Here is a 15,983-nt window from a genome sequence, read left to right as displayed (position 1 = left end):
AAAATCTATATATTTCCATAAGTAACCTTGCTAAGCTATCAAGGTCTGGGTTTTGAAAAAGAAGCATAAACACTGAAACGTGCTATGTCACTGCAGTACAGTTACATTTCAAATTTCAAGTAGATTGTGTTCAAAAGTGCTCTAATGTTGGCATTAATCTAGCATGTAGGACTTAAAAATGACTATTTCCCATTCCGTGCTTGCTGTATGCTACAGAAAATCTATACGTGAACTGATTCTTGTAAAAAGAAGTGTTGCTTCCTTAAATGAAATCAAGATGCAATTTCCATTTTATCATCTTTTCACCCATTTTTTCAGGAGTGCCTGTTCTGGGGAAGAAAGGCAGAGACTGGAAAGTGGGTTTATTTACTTTCACCTAAAAGGTGTTTTAGGACTGGTAGAGCCATCTCACTTTTGAGGCATGCTTCGATAAATGTAATTTTTGGTTGCCATGCTAACAGGAAATCACTCAACAGAGTCCAGTAAAACAAAAGTGGATAAATGACATTTCCTTGTAAAAACGGGGAAATATATTAGATTAAAAAGACTGCAGGTTTCTCCAATAGCAGCGATTTTTGCAAATCTGCCTTTTTGTAGAGTGTAATTTTCTGTCGGCGTTTACGGTTCCAGGGCATCAGCTGCTTCTTTCCAACAAGACTACGGCCTCTGTCCTGTCGCTCCAACAGCGAGCACCTTGCAAATGTAAACCTAACTCACGGATAAATCCCACCAGGAGCTTTATCATGCTCCTCTCCTATCTACCTCGCATTTCTCCATCCTCCAGGCAGGAGATCCTTCCCGGCAGGACGACCTCAACCTTTCCAGTAAGCTCCCTGCGGGCTGCACCGCGGCTCTCTGCGGGGAGCGAGGTCCCCTCGGGGGGCCGGGAACCTCCCATTGCAGCCTCCCTCGCTTTTTGCCCGGAGCCGGGGACAAATGCGGGACTTCGTCCAGCTCTGAGCCGCCGGGGAGCCGTCCCCTGCCCTCTCTCTGCCCGGCATCCCCAGGCCCCCGGGCGCTCAGCTGTCCTGCAGGTGTCACACTTCACCCAGCCACCGAGGGATGCCGCTTCCCACGGTGGTGGCTGCGAGACAAAAAAACACCTTTATTATGTACAGGGGAAAGAAAAGGGTCCTAATTCTCCCTTGGGCTGTGACCAAGGAGGTGCGCAATATCGTTCAGTGCTTGTGCCGGCGCAAAAGTTGGCTCAGACCGTCCTGGGGACTTTTATTTATTTATTTATGGTAGAAGGACAAGAAGGGAATTCAAGATTCAGAAGGAAAATATAACAAAGTTAACGAGAACTTACTTGGTTTAGGTGCATGCGTTGACAGCCGGCATCTTCCTTCAACAGCTTTAACAGGTCACATTTTCCCTCGGCAGTACCCTTCTCAATCCTTTTTGTAAGTTAAATCCCTTTAAGAGGTGTTCTTTTTAGTTCACTGGCTCTCGTCCGCCTCAGCCACTTTCCCCCATTATTTTTCTTACTTTATTTTCTTCATCTTTGCCCCCACGCTCAGACGCTCGGACTCACGCCCACGAGTTAGAGGGTCTCCATCACCCCCAGCCCAGGGGACCGCGACAGCCGCCCGGCACCGGTGCAACAGATGAGAGGCAGCTTCATCCCCGGCTCCTCAGTGCGGCATCTCCTCACCGCCTCGGAGAGCCTCATGCTGCCTGCAAAAAGTCCCCGCTCCTTCCGACGCGACTATTCCTTCCCCCCCCCCCCCGGAGCGCAGCTCTGCGAGGCGTGGGGCGGGAGGAAAGGCGCAGGAATGAAGGCGAGGAGACCACGGAGGGGCAGACACCGGGACTTTCCCTCCTCGGCGCTCTCTCCTCGGCCGGCGGCACCGTTTGCCTCCGGGGGACCCCTCCCGCCGCCGCCGCCGCCCCCGCGGCGCTGCCCCCGCCGGCCCCCGGCGCCCGCACCCGCGCCCCCCCGCGGCCGCACCGCGCTCCTGCGCACCCCCCCGGCCCCGTTTCTCGGCGGAGCCCTGGCTGCTCTCACGCCGAAGTGTCCCCCCGGGGGGGTGAGGAGAGGGGAAAAGGGCCATCGGGAGGTGGGGGCGTGATGGGTGAGCCGAGGAAAGCACCGCGCCGGACGGTGTAACTGCAAACTTTGCTGTCGCATCTTTGGGGAAGACCTGGACCGCTCCGAGCAGGGCTGTCGCCGAGCTGCTGCCCTGTCCGGAAGGGTCCCTGCCCCTTTCCCTGCCCCGGCACCGCCGGGTCCGGCCGGCCAAGAGTCGCACTTGATGGATCCCGCACTTGCGGGACCGAGCCGGAGCCTGGATCCACAACAGCAGAGCGGAGAGAGGGAGGCTAGGTACCATTTCCTCACTTTTCCTTTCCCTAAAATTAGGACATACACGAGCTTAGAAATGGCACGAAAAAGACGCAGCGTGTTGAGCCAGTTTCCGAGATAGCACGATCAAAAAATGTATTTATTTATTTAGTTAGTTATTTGAGACCTTTTCGGGGGCTCGGTCCCCGTGTTGGGGTCAGGCACGGAGCACGGCAGGCACCTGCCGCCCCACAGGTGTCGGATCCTACCCCTGGCCTGGGCCAACAGCCCCTGCAGCCCCCCGGCCCTGCCTGCACCGCCCCGGCCGGGGGTTGCCTCTGGCCTGACACTGTTGCTGTCCGTAGGGATACACCACCACCAAGCACCGCTTCAGCGTTTCCCGAGTTTGCCCGAAGCACTGGATGGCTATCTTCCACCCCCGGGCTCCCGGGAACAGCAGGAGTTGCGGGGGAGGAGGCGGAGAGGGAAATAAGCACAGGGGAGCAGAGGGAAGGAGACAGGGCAAAGCTGTCCAAGGAGGGGAGAGGGGATGCAAAAAAATGTGAAATGATGTGAAATGCATCACCCCACATCTCTAGCGGAGACCTGAGCACACTGAGACGTGAAATGCTTGATGAAGCAGGCAAGAGCACACGCCTGGAAATGCCATTACAGCAAGCGTTAAGCAACTGCCAGATGCACCGCTTTCGATGGCAGCTATTTGTACAAGCACCAGACCTCCAAGGGCAGCAGAGAAAAAGGAAGCGATGATGCAGCCACTCTGCATCACTGCTCAGCAGGAGCTGAGCGGTGAAAATGCCAGATTAACTCTGCTCTGGGACTATCACGGTTGCAGCACCGAGCCTCTGTATCAGAGCGCTCCTGGGTGAACCACTGTGATACATATTTCAGATGTGCCCCAAATTAGTTACTGTTAAGATTTTGGCAGAACATAGCGCCTTTGGGGAGCCCCTCAGAAAACAGCCTGGTGCCACTGAGCAGTGTAGTGCGCAATCCAGACACGTTGTAACAGGTCTCTGCCTGGCTCTTCCTGAGAGATGTTAATTGCACTCATGAGATCAACTTGTGTTGATTCAAGTACAGATCAAATGCCAAAAGCAGCTGCTCTGGTAAGCTGATCCACTCATTCTAGTACACACTCATGCATATAAGCGTTTATCTCTCTATATATATACAGACACATAGTCGTACACCCCAAATCCATTCAAAGACAGGGAGAGAGAAGTAGAGGTACCCCATAGAGACAATGACAATCTGCAGTGAAGTACAGAAAAGACTACACTGTTTTAGATTACATTGGAACTGCTACTGAGAGCTGATCTAGATCTTACTGGAGTATTTGTACACCTTGTGCATGAATTCATCGGCTGCTATCATCACTAGTGAGATTAGACTGCATTACTACACACTAGAATTGTAGACAAAACTTTCAGAGGTTTTTGATGCTCACTTCCAAGAGCAGAGCATTTTTTTCCCCACACATTTCCTTATTAGATCTTGAGAAGCAAAGTTCTATTTTGAGTGTATCGTGTTTAATTTATCACTAGCAAATACCTCTATAATTAACAGTATTTCCTATGCCTTTTTATGTGTATCATGACATTTCTTCTTTTCAGGGGTGAAAGCAATATGGCACTATCAATGTGCTTTACGGTTTCTGGCATTTTACATATGATAACCCATTAGCAGTCTCCTGTGGGTCTTGCCAGTGCTTATAATTCCCAATAAAACTAATGTTCAGATAAAATCTCTGCGGTCTTACTCAGAAGAAAACAAAGTAAATAGAAATTTATTCAGGATTCAGGACAGTGGTGTCTGGATCTTTGCAATGTCCTGAATATATGTTAGTATATTTTATTCCCAGCATGTATCTAGGCGCCAAATGTTTCTCAGCAGTAGGTACTGTATCAGGGAGAGAGTGGTATAGGGAGAAAATTAAATATTCTGTGAAATGTGTAACACATACTGCAGCTTTAGAGGTTATGCTGTAACAGCACGGCTGGGCCTTCCGTTATCTGTGCACAGTGTCACACCAAATTACGTTTCCCTTGGGACGTGCATTTCTACCACTCCCGTTATACCACTTTCCTAAGAACACCTACTGATGAATGCCCAGCAGCTGATCATTTTCAGTTCAGCTAAATTTTATGTATCTGCAATACCAACCATGCTGCTTTTTCCCCCTTCTTTCTGCAGTTTGTGTGAATATTACTAGGGTGTATTTTATTTCATGAACCACTAAACACAGGGAAAAAAAAAAAAAAAGATTAAAGGAAGTTTGAAAAATAAGAGAAAGCTGCAAATTTAGCAAATGATAATTGATTTAGCCTTGCAATATCATTGGCTACAGGTAAGAACATCTGCAGCAGGTGTGAGACAGGATAGCTTTATCAAAACCAGTGAAGCTGAATCAGCTTACCCGAAGAAATAGCTCATTATTTTTATGTCCGTAAGGAAAGAAAAAGCACAGCAGAAATGCTAGTCAGGTTTGCTCAGTGCCAGGTAAAAAGTATCGCTAATATTCTTCTCTCTCAGATTCTTTTCTTTTTGTATCAATGAAAGCTTTTCTTAATATTAGCATGAAAGTGTAAAGGATCATTTTTACTAAGAGGAAAATTTATATGCATTAGAAAAAAAAATTACAGCAAGTATTTGAAATAATCTAGTCAATTAATTAAAATGAATTTTATTTTTTATTAATTTAGGATAATGGAGGAAGATTTCCTCAGGTCTCTATTGTGTAAGTATAATTTTAAGTATGGTTCTGTTGATATATTACCCATTAGAAATAATGTAACTTGAAATCACAAAGTACAGTAATATGTCTTGTTGCAGTTTAGAATTTTTCTACATTTGTTTTGGAGACTACATTGTTAGAAAAAATACAGATTATCATTTTTTCTCTGTATTACTCTAATTTAGGAAATCTGTAACAAGTTAGTTCAATTAGTTCTATTGTTATAGGCCATGCAGTTCCCCCAGCCAGAACTTTTTGCAAATGGTAAATTGTTCTTGCCAGCCCACACCAGGCATTCCATACTCTTCAGTCTTTTCCGTCCACATAACTCAGTGTATTGCCATTTATGTACTTTAGTCAAAACTAAAGTTTCCTAGACTATAGACTTGAGAAAAAGAGATTCTGTTTATTGAATGATTGAAGAACATTAAAAAAAAATGTGAAAGGAATGGAGAAAAAAAAATTTAAAAAAAAACAGCATAAATATTTCATTTTTAATTAAGCATTTATTGGGAATGTTTGGGGTATAAATTGTTCTTGTGAACAACAGAGAGAAAAGGGCCATGAGAGAAAGTGATAGGAACATGTGAAGGGAAGGATAAGTAGAAGGTGAGATGTTGATCTGGGGATGAGAATAAATAGTCCTTAAAGCAGGCAAGTACCGATCTCAGCTGTGGGACTATTAGGCTCAGCCTTTTTTTCTATCCCAAACTGTTCTAGAATCTGGAACTGTGTTTGTTTGTTTGTTTGTTGGTTTTGGCTTGGTTTGGTTAGTTGGTTAGGTGTTTCACTGTAATAATAAAAATATCGACAGGGTAAAACACAAACTAACCACTGAAAAAAAAATCCAGTACCAAATTTTGGTATTTCGTCAACTTTAGTGTCAAGTCATGACATATATAGTGCAGGTCTTCATGTGACCTCCTCCAGAGTTCCATGCTGTTCAGGTAAGAGAATAATTGTTTCTCATATTTTAATAGAGGGATACAGGTCCCTTAGCTTTATTAGGAGCTAAATTACTACTTTATTATTTATTTTTTTCAGCTTACATTAGGGACTTGCAGAATTCTACATAGACTTCTCATTTCGTTACTATTTAAAATTTCATATTTTTAATGGACAGCAAGCAATTAAACTTCCTTTACCTAACTACATTTTTCTGTTCTCCAGAATTCACATTTCTTATTTTCACTAGCATGCTATAACCTTTTTCTCCTTTGTTCTCTTACCCTGAGTTTTAGAATTATTTATACTTATTTTTCTGACATCAGAGGGTGGAAATTGGTACAATAATTGGCTCTTTTGCTATATTTTAATGAATAGTAGAATGACATCATTTAAATTTTTAGTGTTTTTCAAAGCCGTTTAGTTTTTGTCCTCCATGATTATTCTCAGATGTCTGTGCTTTCCAGTAAGCCCTTATATTCTTTCAGAAGACCCAGCTGTTGCCTTTTTGATCTATTTATTTATTTATTTTTGACACAGTCTTTTAGTAGTTTTAGTAAAACACAGATGTAATGGAACAAATCCAGTGCTAGATTGGGATTCAGCTCCAGATTAGAGACATCTGAATTTAGGTGTACATATTTGAACTGATGAGCATCTTACGCTCCATCTAGAGTCAGTAGAACTCTATTCAATACAGTTAAGGAATCTTATAGAAAAGTTCATCTTTGAATATGGATTTTGACTTCAGGATATGCTGAATAGTCTAAGCGCCATACTGAAAGGGAGCAGACACCAAAACAGAGGTGCCTCATGCTGTCTGAGGTTCCCAAGCCTCTACAAGACATCTGCAGTAGGTGGGCAAGTGGGATTTGTTTCACTTTGTTTTAATAAGATCTACTCTTACAGGTGACCTGTATCTTTTCTGAGATGCTCTGCGGCATCTCACAGGGCATTGGACACCTAGGCACAGGCACCTGAATCCACACTCAGTTCCTCTTGGCTGTAGTAGGAGATAAGATCCCTATCTCACATGTGAATGCCAGCATTACAGATACATAAAATCAGGTGTATGAATCATGATCCTTACAACTGCATGACAAAAGCATTAAGACAGTGATGGAAAAGGTAATTTTGTTGAAAAGGAATAGAAAACAAACCTAAGCAATGATCCCTTTCTCATTTTCTGAAAGAGCTGAAACCTTTACCTGTGTTTATGAGGATGGTAACTTGGTAAAAGGTTTGAAATTGTGGAAACAAATGGGATATTTCAACTGGGAGATAAAGGTAATCAAGAAACAGAATTCCAGGGCAACTAGCCAAATGTTTTAGGTATCTCTAAGAGTATGGGGAATAAACAGAAAGAACGAGATGTCTTGCTGCACAAACAAAGCTATAACTTAATTGGCAAGACAGAGACTTTGTAGGATAAATCAAAGGACTGGAGTGTTGATATAGAAGGGTACAGGCTGTTCAGGAAAGAAAGTCAGGAGAAAAAAAAAGACAACATTGCATTACCAGAAATGTGTTTATGATCTTCTGAAAGAGATGACATACGACAAAAGTTTCTAGAAGGAGAATGAACAGGGTTTCAAAAGAAATGTTTAACCAAATTTAGCTCACATTATCAATTTGAGAGAAGAAGACATTGAACACCTTAAGCAATCAAAAAAAAAAAAGTAATGGAATCTTTTCTGGAAACTTTTTGGAGATGTGGCTTTGCATCTTCAATACTTAGAGTGTATAACTAGGTTTTATTCTGTCTTAATGGAGAGAAACGACTGAAAATGCAGATGGAGGCCCTTCAGACAAATCTGATAAAAGAGACTTTGAAATAATAGAAATAAACAGTGGAGTAATTGCAATGTACTTAAAAAAAAAAAAAAAAAAAAAGGAAGGGAAAGAAAAGGAGGTGGTGACAACCTTAGATGACTGGAAAGAAAGGCTTGGAGATTTTAGTGGAACATACACTCAGGGAGAGAGGGAGAGGCAGCCATACCAAAGCTATTGCAAATAGTAATAATATTTTTTTTTAAAAGCGATAACTGCAAGAATGCCATAGGCTTTCAGAATATATTAGCAAGAACTAATGAGAAGTTACGACACATGAGAAATCGTTGTTCTGCTCTACCTAAGCATCACTTTACATCAGCTTTGGACTTCATGTTTGATAGTGGTGTTAAGAAAAACATAAATAAATGCAGAGAGACTAGAGGCCAGGTCACCTTTCAGAAATGTTTCAATGTATTTGGCTTGGTCTGTGTAAGAAAAGATGCCTTTAAACTATAGTTATATAATTACATAGTTTATAGTTGTATAAAAAATAATTGTAAAAAGACAGCTAGCATATTCACCAGATAGAGGAGTAAAGTAAACTTTGGATTTTAGCAAGGAAAATCTAAGCTTAATCATAAGTAGGATGTTTCAGACTATAAAAAAGGAGTTAAACAGTGGAAGATTTCACTTCAGGAAACTGTGGAATCTTTATTTTTGATACTCGTGAGCCTTTTCCTGGGAGTAGCTTTTTTTCCTATTTTAGGATTCTCTAAGTGGCCATAATGAGACATTTTTCTCCAAAGCTTACTGTACCCCTTTTTTTATATGACATTTTGGGAAATTGAGTTTTCATGCTTTTAAAAGACACATGCAGCCAATCTGTTTGCACTCTCAGATGCCATTTGAACAGTGTGACTCAAATTTGGAAGCATATGTAGCTTAAGAGAGCAAATGTTTCTGTCCTGGCCTTTATGTATGGAAATGGTGAACTCTATCCTTCAGATAGAATCTCATGAAAGTTAATAGGACAGTAATGTACATAAATGCAGGTTGCGCCCATTATGTTCTAGGACAATAGGACTTTAAATGAGGATTAATATGCCTAACCATAGGCCACGTTTTATTCCTTAGGGTATTGTGGAGGTTCACACAGGGTCAGCAGATGTCTGACAGCAGATCCGCACCCACCCAGAAGAGCAACTGGGATATCCCACCAACCAGGTGTTCCACTGTTCTGTCTTAGCATTAGTTTTTCACTTCCTTTTTTTTTTTTTTTTTCCCAGCTAACATTTTGATATTTTTCTTTGACCTCTATTTGTAACGGATATTGATACTAAACTGTTTTAAAAGCAAATCATAGACTAATTACTCAAACTTTAATAAATACATATATAAATATTAACCCCACATGATTCTTCTGCTTCTCTCTCCATCAGACAAAGAAATCCACCAGTAATGCTTTTAATGCATCAAAAAGGGACATGCTTTTAGAAATGAATGGCTTTTACAGTATACTAATGTTCTGTTTCCTACTGTCTGAAGAATAACAACAGTTCAGCTTGGTGGTGGGATGTGTTGAAGGTATCTAAAACCTGAGACACAGAATATAAAATTCAGTCATTTGCAGAAGGACACTAGAACAAGAAGGGGAAGGAAGATATTCAGGCTTGAAATATCAGTTCTGTTCCTACCTTGTAAATGCTTCTTTTGTGTTTTTTCTGATATTCGTTTTTCTTACATGTGATGTGGCAATCATTTTTTTATTTTTTTTTTATCAGAACATTATTACTGTGCAGTCAGTTTCTAGGAGGAAATCATAAATGTCTGTAAAGCTATTAAACCCCCTGTAAATAGTAACAATGGTAACAACAAGAGACTTGCCCACAGTGGATGCTGCACTGATTCTGCATTTTAGATAACAGTAGTTAATCTTTGTTTCAGATGTTTTCGTGAATGTAAAACACTGGAAGAAGATTATTTCTGTGTATAAAATATTTCTGATATCCAGTCTTGCTATGCATACTGAGGCACCCTACTAGTTAAGCTTACTGATTATATGTGTGTGCGCGTATATATACATATATATATATAATTATTTTTTTTTATAGCAGATCATATTAGTGAGCTTAGAAAAGTCAGAGGGTATTAGGAAGGTAACAAAGAATGTTTAGAGGTTGAAGTTACTTTCATTTAACAATTGGAAATAATTTCTTTTGCCAGATCTTTTATGCTTGTATATAGCTAGGCAGAAATAAACCAAAAGAGAATTAACTCATGTTTTTATTATTATTATCATTTTAGAGTACTTTGGTAGTTTTTTAAATATTTTTTGTGTGTTTTTGTGTGTGACAGAAGAATATCAAATGGTCTTGTTGGATTTTAAATTGCTTAATGCAGTATTTAGCTACATTTTTGGTATATATTCTCCAAGCAGTGTTAAACCCAGAAAGAAATTTACTTAATATTTGATTATGAGCAACAGAAAAACAAGATAATTTGTTGCATAGATTTTCAGAACGCTGCTTAATGAGTAATCCTGAGAGAGGGAACTTCTATTTTTCCTGCATTAAATGGATACCATTATTTTCCCATTACTCTAGTGTGTTTTGCCCATAATTATTAGCTCAAGAGAAGTGACAGAAGCTGGGCAGGGGGAAGGGAAGAACAAGCATTCAGAAAGTATGGGAGTATTAATATTCTCAGCCATGAGGTGTATAGTTTCTAGTGTGTGTTTACCGTAGTATGATTTACCATCAATGAAAGACCGATAGATGGTGCTATAGAGACAATTTGCAATCACTGCACAGATGTGCAAGGTGCACATCATTTTATTCATACACATCTGTGTAAGGTAGGAAATAGGCTCAAACAAAGAATTAATTCTACCCTTCTCTCTCTTTTTTTTTTTTACACACCCTTTTCTTACACACACCTTTGGTTTATAGAGTTTCATGCTCAATTCTAAGCCAAAGAACAGAAATCATGTATGTTCTTGTTGAGAAATAAGTATCATGTGTATGTATGTATCTAGGTATTTTCATTTTTATTGAAGCTTGCCAGTATTTTATTTCAGTTTGGTAATTTTTCTGGCACTGTACTCACTGTAAAATTATCATAGATCTTAGTTTGATATGCTTTGGTGAAAGTCTGTGGTATAGGATGTCACCTCTCTGTGTTTTGTATAGGTGTGTCTTAGTGCACAGAGCTTTGTGCACAGAGCTCTTGTCACTTAATCACCAACTGTGGAATCAAGGGATAGTATCTTTGTTGTGTCTGCTTGCTGCTTCTGGTCACTGCTGCTCTTGCTGCAGGAAGGCTGACTGATGTAGACAAGAAGAGTTTATATTCCATCAATGCTATGGTGGGATCGCTACTGGGGATCAAGAAAATAGAGATGTATGACAGTCAAACTGTCATCTCCATGAGATCTTGAAGAGTCTGTATCCCAGGATAGTCTGGTACTTAATGTGATGCTCAGATCCTGCTTTCATGGGTGCCTAGTTTGTATGCAGTTCCTAGGACCTCTGGTGAGATCCACCCAACCAAATGCTAAACATCTACAGTACAGACGTCTGCGTAAGGCACTTCCTTGCATATGCAGACAAAATGTTTCGGCATATATTTTCATAGATAAAATGAATCTTGCCATAGGACTGCCTGTTTTTCTTCAATGACTACAAAAATAGAACACCACTTTTAGCCATCATATAAACATCTGCAATGAATCCCATCCTTGCAGACCAAAGAAACACAACTGAACATGGTCCTTTGGAAAAGGACATGTAAGAAAAGTTGCAACTTGGAAAGAGGAATTTACAAAAATGATATCCATAGTGTATAGAGTAAGCTGGATTTGTGTTACCTCAGATGGAATCTTTAAGTCAAGATTCATTTCGTTTGATAAGTAATGAATCCTTCTTTTTCTAGACATCATGTGGTCTATAAATGTGTGGGGGATTGGTCCCTTCTGCATCATCCATAAAACTATACCATAATTGGGAGTTGATATTAGTAAGGACTTCATCAGACAGCAGTGGTTCGTGTCTCCTGGTCCTGTAACCTAAACATGGTCTGATGATGAAGGTATACTACATCTTCCAGTAAGAAAATTTAGATGTGTCAGATATGGAGATGGGATAAGTAATTAAGAGAGATACCATAAGGGAGCAACTGCATTTAATGGCACCATTTTTCAGCTGAAGATATCTGTGAGGGAACAGGATATGATTTTCATATCTTTTGGACCTGTACTGTCTTGTTCTACCCTCAATGGTGTACTCTTAATGGAATTACTGGATTGCCTTTCTCAGAGTCTATAAAGACTGTAATCACTGTTACGCAGACATCAGAGATAGAACTGAGCAAAATGGGGAAATGATTATTTCATCTCTTTGACATTAATTACTTGTTCAAATTCCACTCTTTAATGTTTTTCTACAATAACTCCAGTTCATTCAAGGTCAGTAATGAGTATCTAGATTTTGTAAATACTCTGCTGTATTCTCTTAAATTCACTAAATTTCTGAAAATTCCTGACTATGAATATGTTAACTAGAATTATTAAGGAGATAAGCACACAAAAGAAGATGTAGTTAAATACATTTTTAATATCAAAATGAGAGATAATGAGGACATGTTTATAGTAATCTTCCAACTTTACTCATAATGCTTCTCTAGGGGAGCAAAATATTTGAATCAGCTGTTTGGATAATTTGGATTAGAGTTGAAAGTCTATTTGGAAGGCAACTATTTGTAAGTTATACACGTTGCTGTAGAATGGTAATAAATAAGCATACTCACTGAACAAAGGATATTTATTGCAATAGATTAGTCTGTGCCTATGTAAACTAGCACAATGCTTTTATTAATAATGACTTGTAACAGATGATCCTTGACTTTCATCCAGTAGGAGTTAATGGAAAAAGAACTTGGAGACCTGGTTTTATAAAACAACAACAAAAACAGAATAAGAATATCCAAAAGCTTTATCATTAAGTGCCTTTTTGACCATTGGAGACATCATATCGATTGTCAGAAATAATATAATGCTGTCACTTTAGTTGAGATTTTATACTCTGCACTACTATCCAAATTCTTTGCTTAAATACATAAAATATCATTTCATGGTTTGCTAGAAGTGGTTTTTTTTTTTTTTTTCTTCCTAGATAATTTTGTGGGTGGAAATACTTCTGTGTAATTGTATCATTTATACAACTGATTGCCATTATTTTCAATAATTTTAGGTTTATTATGCATGTTAAAATTTATGAATAGTTTTCCAAACTTAAAAAATTACTTGAACTATGGAAAAAAATCAAAAAAAAAAATCAGAGATCTTGTGACTATTAGTTAACCTTCTTTCTTTGTAGTGACTTCTGTAACAGTTTTAAGTCTACAGAGACCTTTCCCTCTGCTAAAATATTTGTATTTTTTATCAGTTAGTTTTAATGTACGAACTGTTTCATCTGTCACTCTAGAAAAACTTCCTATGCACTAGCTGCTTTCATATCTCACACATGAATAAAGAACGTTTTTCCTGCTTTGTCTCCTAAACAACAGTTTCCAAAACAGTCAATACCAGCCATATAAAATGCTGAATATGAAAATGATTAAAAAGTAAATCTGACACTTATGTCTTGTTTCTATTAGAGAGAAAAAAAAAAAAAAAAAAAAAAAAAAAAACCTTGCTGAGGTCTGACAAGTCATGGAATTCATATATTTAATTTAGAGGCAATAAATCTTTTAAAAGTAACCTTCTGCATGTTTAATCTTAACAGGTTACTGTTAGTGAAAAGACGACATGGAATTAGAGAATGTTTTGGGACCTTAAAGATCATCCCCCTGCCATGGGCAGGGATTCTTTCCTCTAGATGTGTTTGCACAAAGCTCCATCCCACCTGGCCTTGAACACTTCCAGGGATGTGGCATTCACAAACATGGCAACCTCTTCAAGACAAGGCTAGTGATAAGGGAGAGATCAGAACACAGGCATATGGAATCCCAGTCCAAAATTACAGCAACAGTAATTATATACAGAATTTTTCCAGCTTTGTTATAGAGATAACCAGCTTGCTACAGGACTGGCAACTGGATTTTCCTGTAATTCTTTATGACCATTTTTTTTTCTAAATGGGGAAAGAGGATCAATAGCATCGAGCTCTGACATATCCATTATTTGTCATCCATCTTTCTTCTGTCAGCTGACCATATTTAATCCTGACTACAGTTAATGAAAGAGTTAATGTAACATCAAAGATTGTTCTCAGCTTTGAAGCCTTGTTTCTATTTTATTTTTAAATTATTATTATTATCTATGACAATGTATTACTAGAAACTTCCTCCACAAACAGGGTTTTCCCAAGAGAAGAAACAACCATATTTAGAGAAGTTTTTACAGAAAAGAGATATGGAAAAAAAGGACTGACATGACTAACATTTACTTTTGAAATGGCTTTCTTTAATATAAACAGTTTGTGATGTTTACTTACTAGCCAAGCTTAAAGGGTCAGGCAAACGCATATTTCATTAGTATTTTCTTACTAGTAATAAATTTTCAAACTGAAAGCAGTTTAATTCCCTGAGGTCATCCTAAAAACACTTCTTAGTATAGCTGGCATGTTACTTGAGATATGTGTAATTCTTCTAATGAAGACAGTGCTTCATTGACTCTTCAGAGCTAGAATTGAAGCTTGAGGATCCCCAAAATTAGGTTACAGTTAAACTTCTTTTGGTGAAATGATCCATGCAGAGTAAAAATAAAGGCATAACGCCATTTCCTTTCAATAAGCAAGTTTTTTAAAGCATGTATAGTTAGATTATTCTTGGACTTTGGAGAAATCCTGCAGGAGAGAAATGGGGTAGAAATCCTCTTCATGGAGTTCAGCCTTAAATTTCACAGTTCTTTGTTCTGCCAGTCTCAGCCACGTGAGAAGACAGCGCCAGTGCCAGATACAGATAGCACTGGTTTCAATTTGTGCTATTAGACAGGAAACAGACCACCTATCATGGTGAAAAAGTGCTCTTTATGGGTGACATTGCTCACTTTGTCACTGTGTTGCAGCCACAGGAGAAGGCTGCTGGAACCAGGAGGAGAGAAGCAGCCCCGAGAGGCACAGTGATGATGGAGGAACAGAGAAATGCACTCAGATCTGTTTCAGCTTCGACGGGCAAGTTCTTCAAAATAAAAAAGCAGCTGGACAATTATACTGCTAGAGGAAAGGACTATTACAAAGTGAGGATGCTCAGCCTTAGGCTCTGCATTAGAATCTGTAAGTCCTGAAGCACATCAGGCTTGGTGACTGCAGAGTCTCACTGGAGAGGAACAGTCTGGAGCTTTCAGAAGGAGCAGAAGTTCTGTGTCAGGGTACCTAATGGATCCTAAAACAGAACTGCCCACCCCTGAAACATTCCTGACAGGAGCTTGTGCAACACTGTTTTTCGGATGGAAATACCCCAGTCCTGCTACCTAAATCACTCTAGTGCTTGACTATCAGTATTGAAAGAGAGCTTTCCTGAAGCCTAGACTAATTCCTCATTTTGTAATGTTAACTACTTCATTCAGGTCCTGTACAAAGACCTTTTCCAATTTATTATGGCAACTCTCACATGCATGCTTAAGAACTGTTTTATGTATTTCTTCTTGATTTTATTTTCTCTAAATGGGCAATACAAGTACTTTGGGCCATGTATTTATATTACTGACCATTTCTATACAAATAAATGTTCATCTCTCCTAGCTGAACAAGCTGTGCACTTCTATATTAATGTTAAAACATTGACTTATATCTTCATTTTTTATTTTTTTTAATCTGTTTTTCTTACATCGATCTGCAAGCATCTGAGGTATTCAGAATTGTCTTTTATCTTCTTTCAGAGTGACATTTCTCATTCAGAGTGACTCTGCATCTGCTCAAAGACACGGATAGTAGTAGTAGCTCTACTGTCTTGTAATCTTGCAAAGACTTTGCCAGTGATGTTCAAGCATGAGACAGTAAGAGTCAAAAGGCTGGATGGGTCTGAACAACTTTTCGTAACATTTTGGTGTCCTGTAAAACAGCACATACCCACAGAATTTGTGCCAACTCAGTGGGGTGAACTTTTCCATCCATAATCAGCAGAGATTTACTGACTGCAGGTGCCCATACAAACTACGTTCACCTACTAAAAATAGCAGAATAAATCCCCCCCCCCCTTTTTTCTTGCATATTTCATCCAATTATC

The 15,983-nt window shown here is 39.5% G+C and overlaps 1 protein-coding gene and 1 long non-coding RNA gene across 2 annotated transcripts in view; one reads left to right on the top strand and one right to left on the bottom strand.

Moving 5' to 3' along the window:
* Positions 1 to 1,899, bottom strand: part of TRPC4 (transient receptor potential cation channel subfamily C member 4) — a 167,981-nt gene extending 166,082 nt beyond the window's left edge. Inside the window, exon 1 of the mRNA XM_048051366.2 lies at positions 1,310 to 1,899. The gene's annotated coding sequence lies outside the window, so the exon portion shown is untranslated. The remainder of the gene's footprint in view (positions 1 to 1,309) is intronic.
* A 2,742-nt stretch (positions 1,900 to 4,641) lies between these two features.
* On the top strand, positions 4,642 to 15,500 carry LOC106043231 (uncharacterized). Its single transcript, XR_001211570.3, has 4 exons — positions 4,642 to 4,807; positions 5,011 to 5,045; positions 8,895 to 8,984; positions 14,824 to 15,500. It is a non-coding gene; the product is annotated as an uncharacterized lncRNA (long non-coding RNA).
* The last annotated feature ends 483 nt before the right edge of the window (positions 15,501 to 15,983 follow it).

This window comes from Anser cygnoides, chromosome 1, assembly GCF_040182565.1.
Source record: "Anser cygnoides isolate HZ-2024a breed goose chromosome 1, Taihu_goose_T2T_genome, whole genome shotgun sequence".
NCBI classification, from domain to species: Eukaryota; Metazoa; Chordata; class Aves; order Anseriformes; family Anatidae; genus Anser; species Anser cygnoides.
This window is presented reverse-complemented; position numbering and strand designations above follow the sequence as displayed.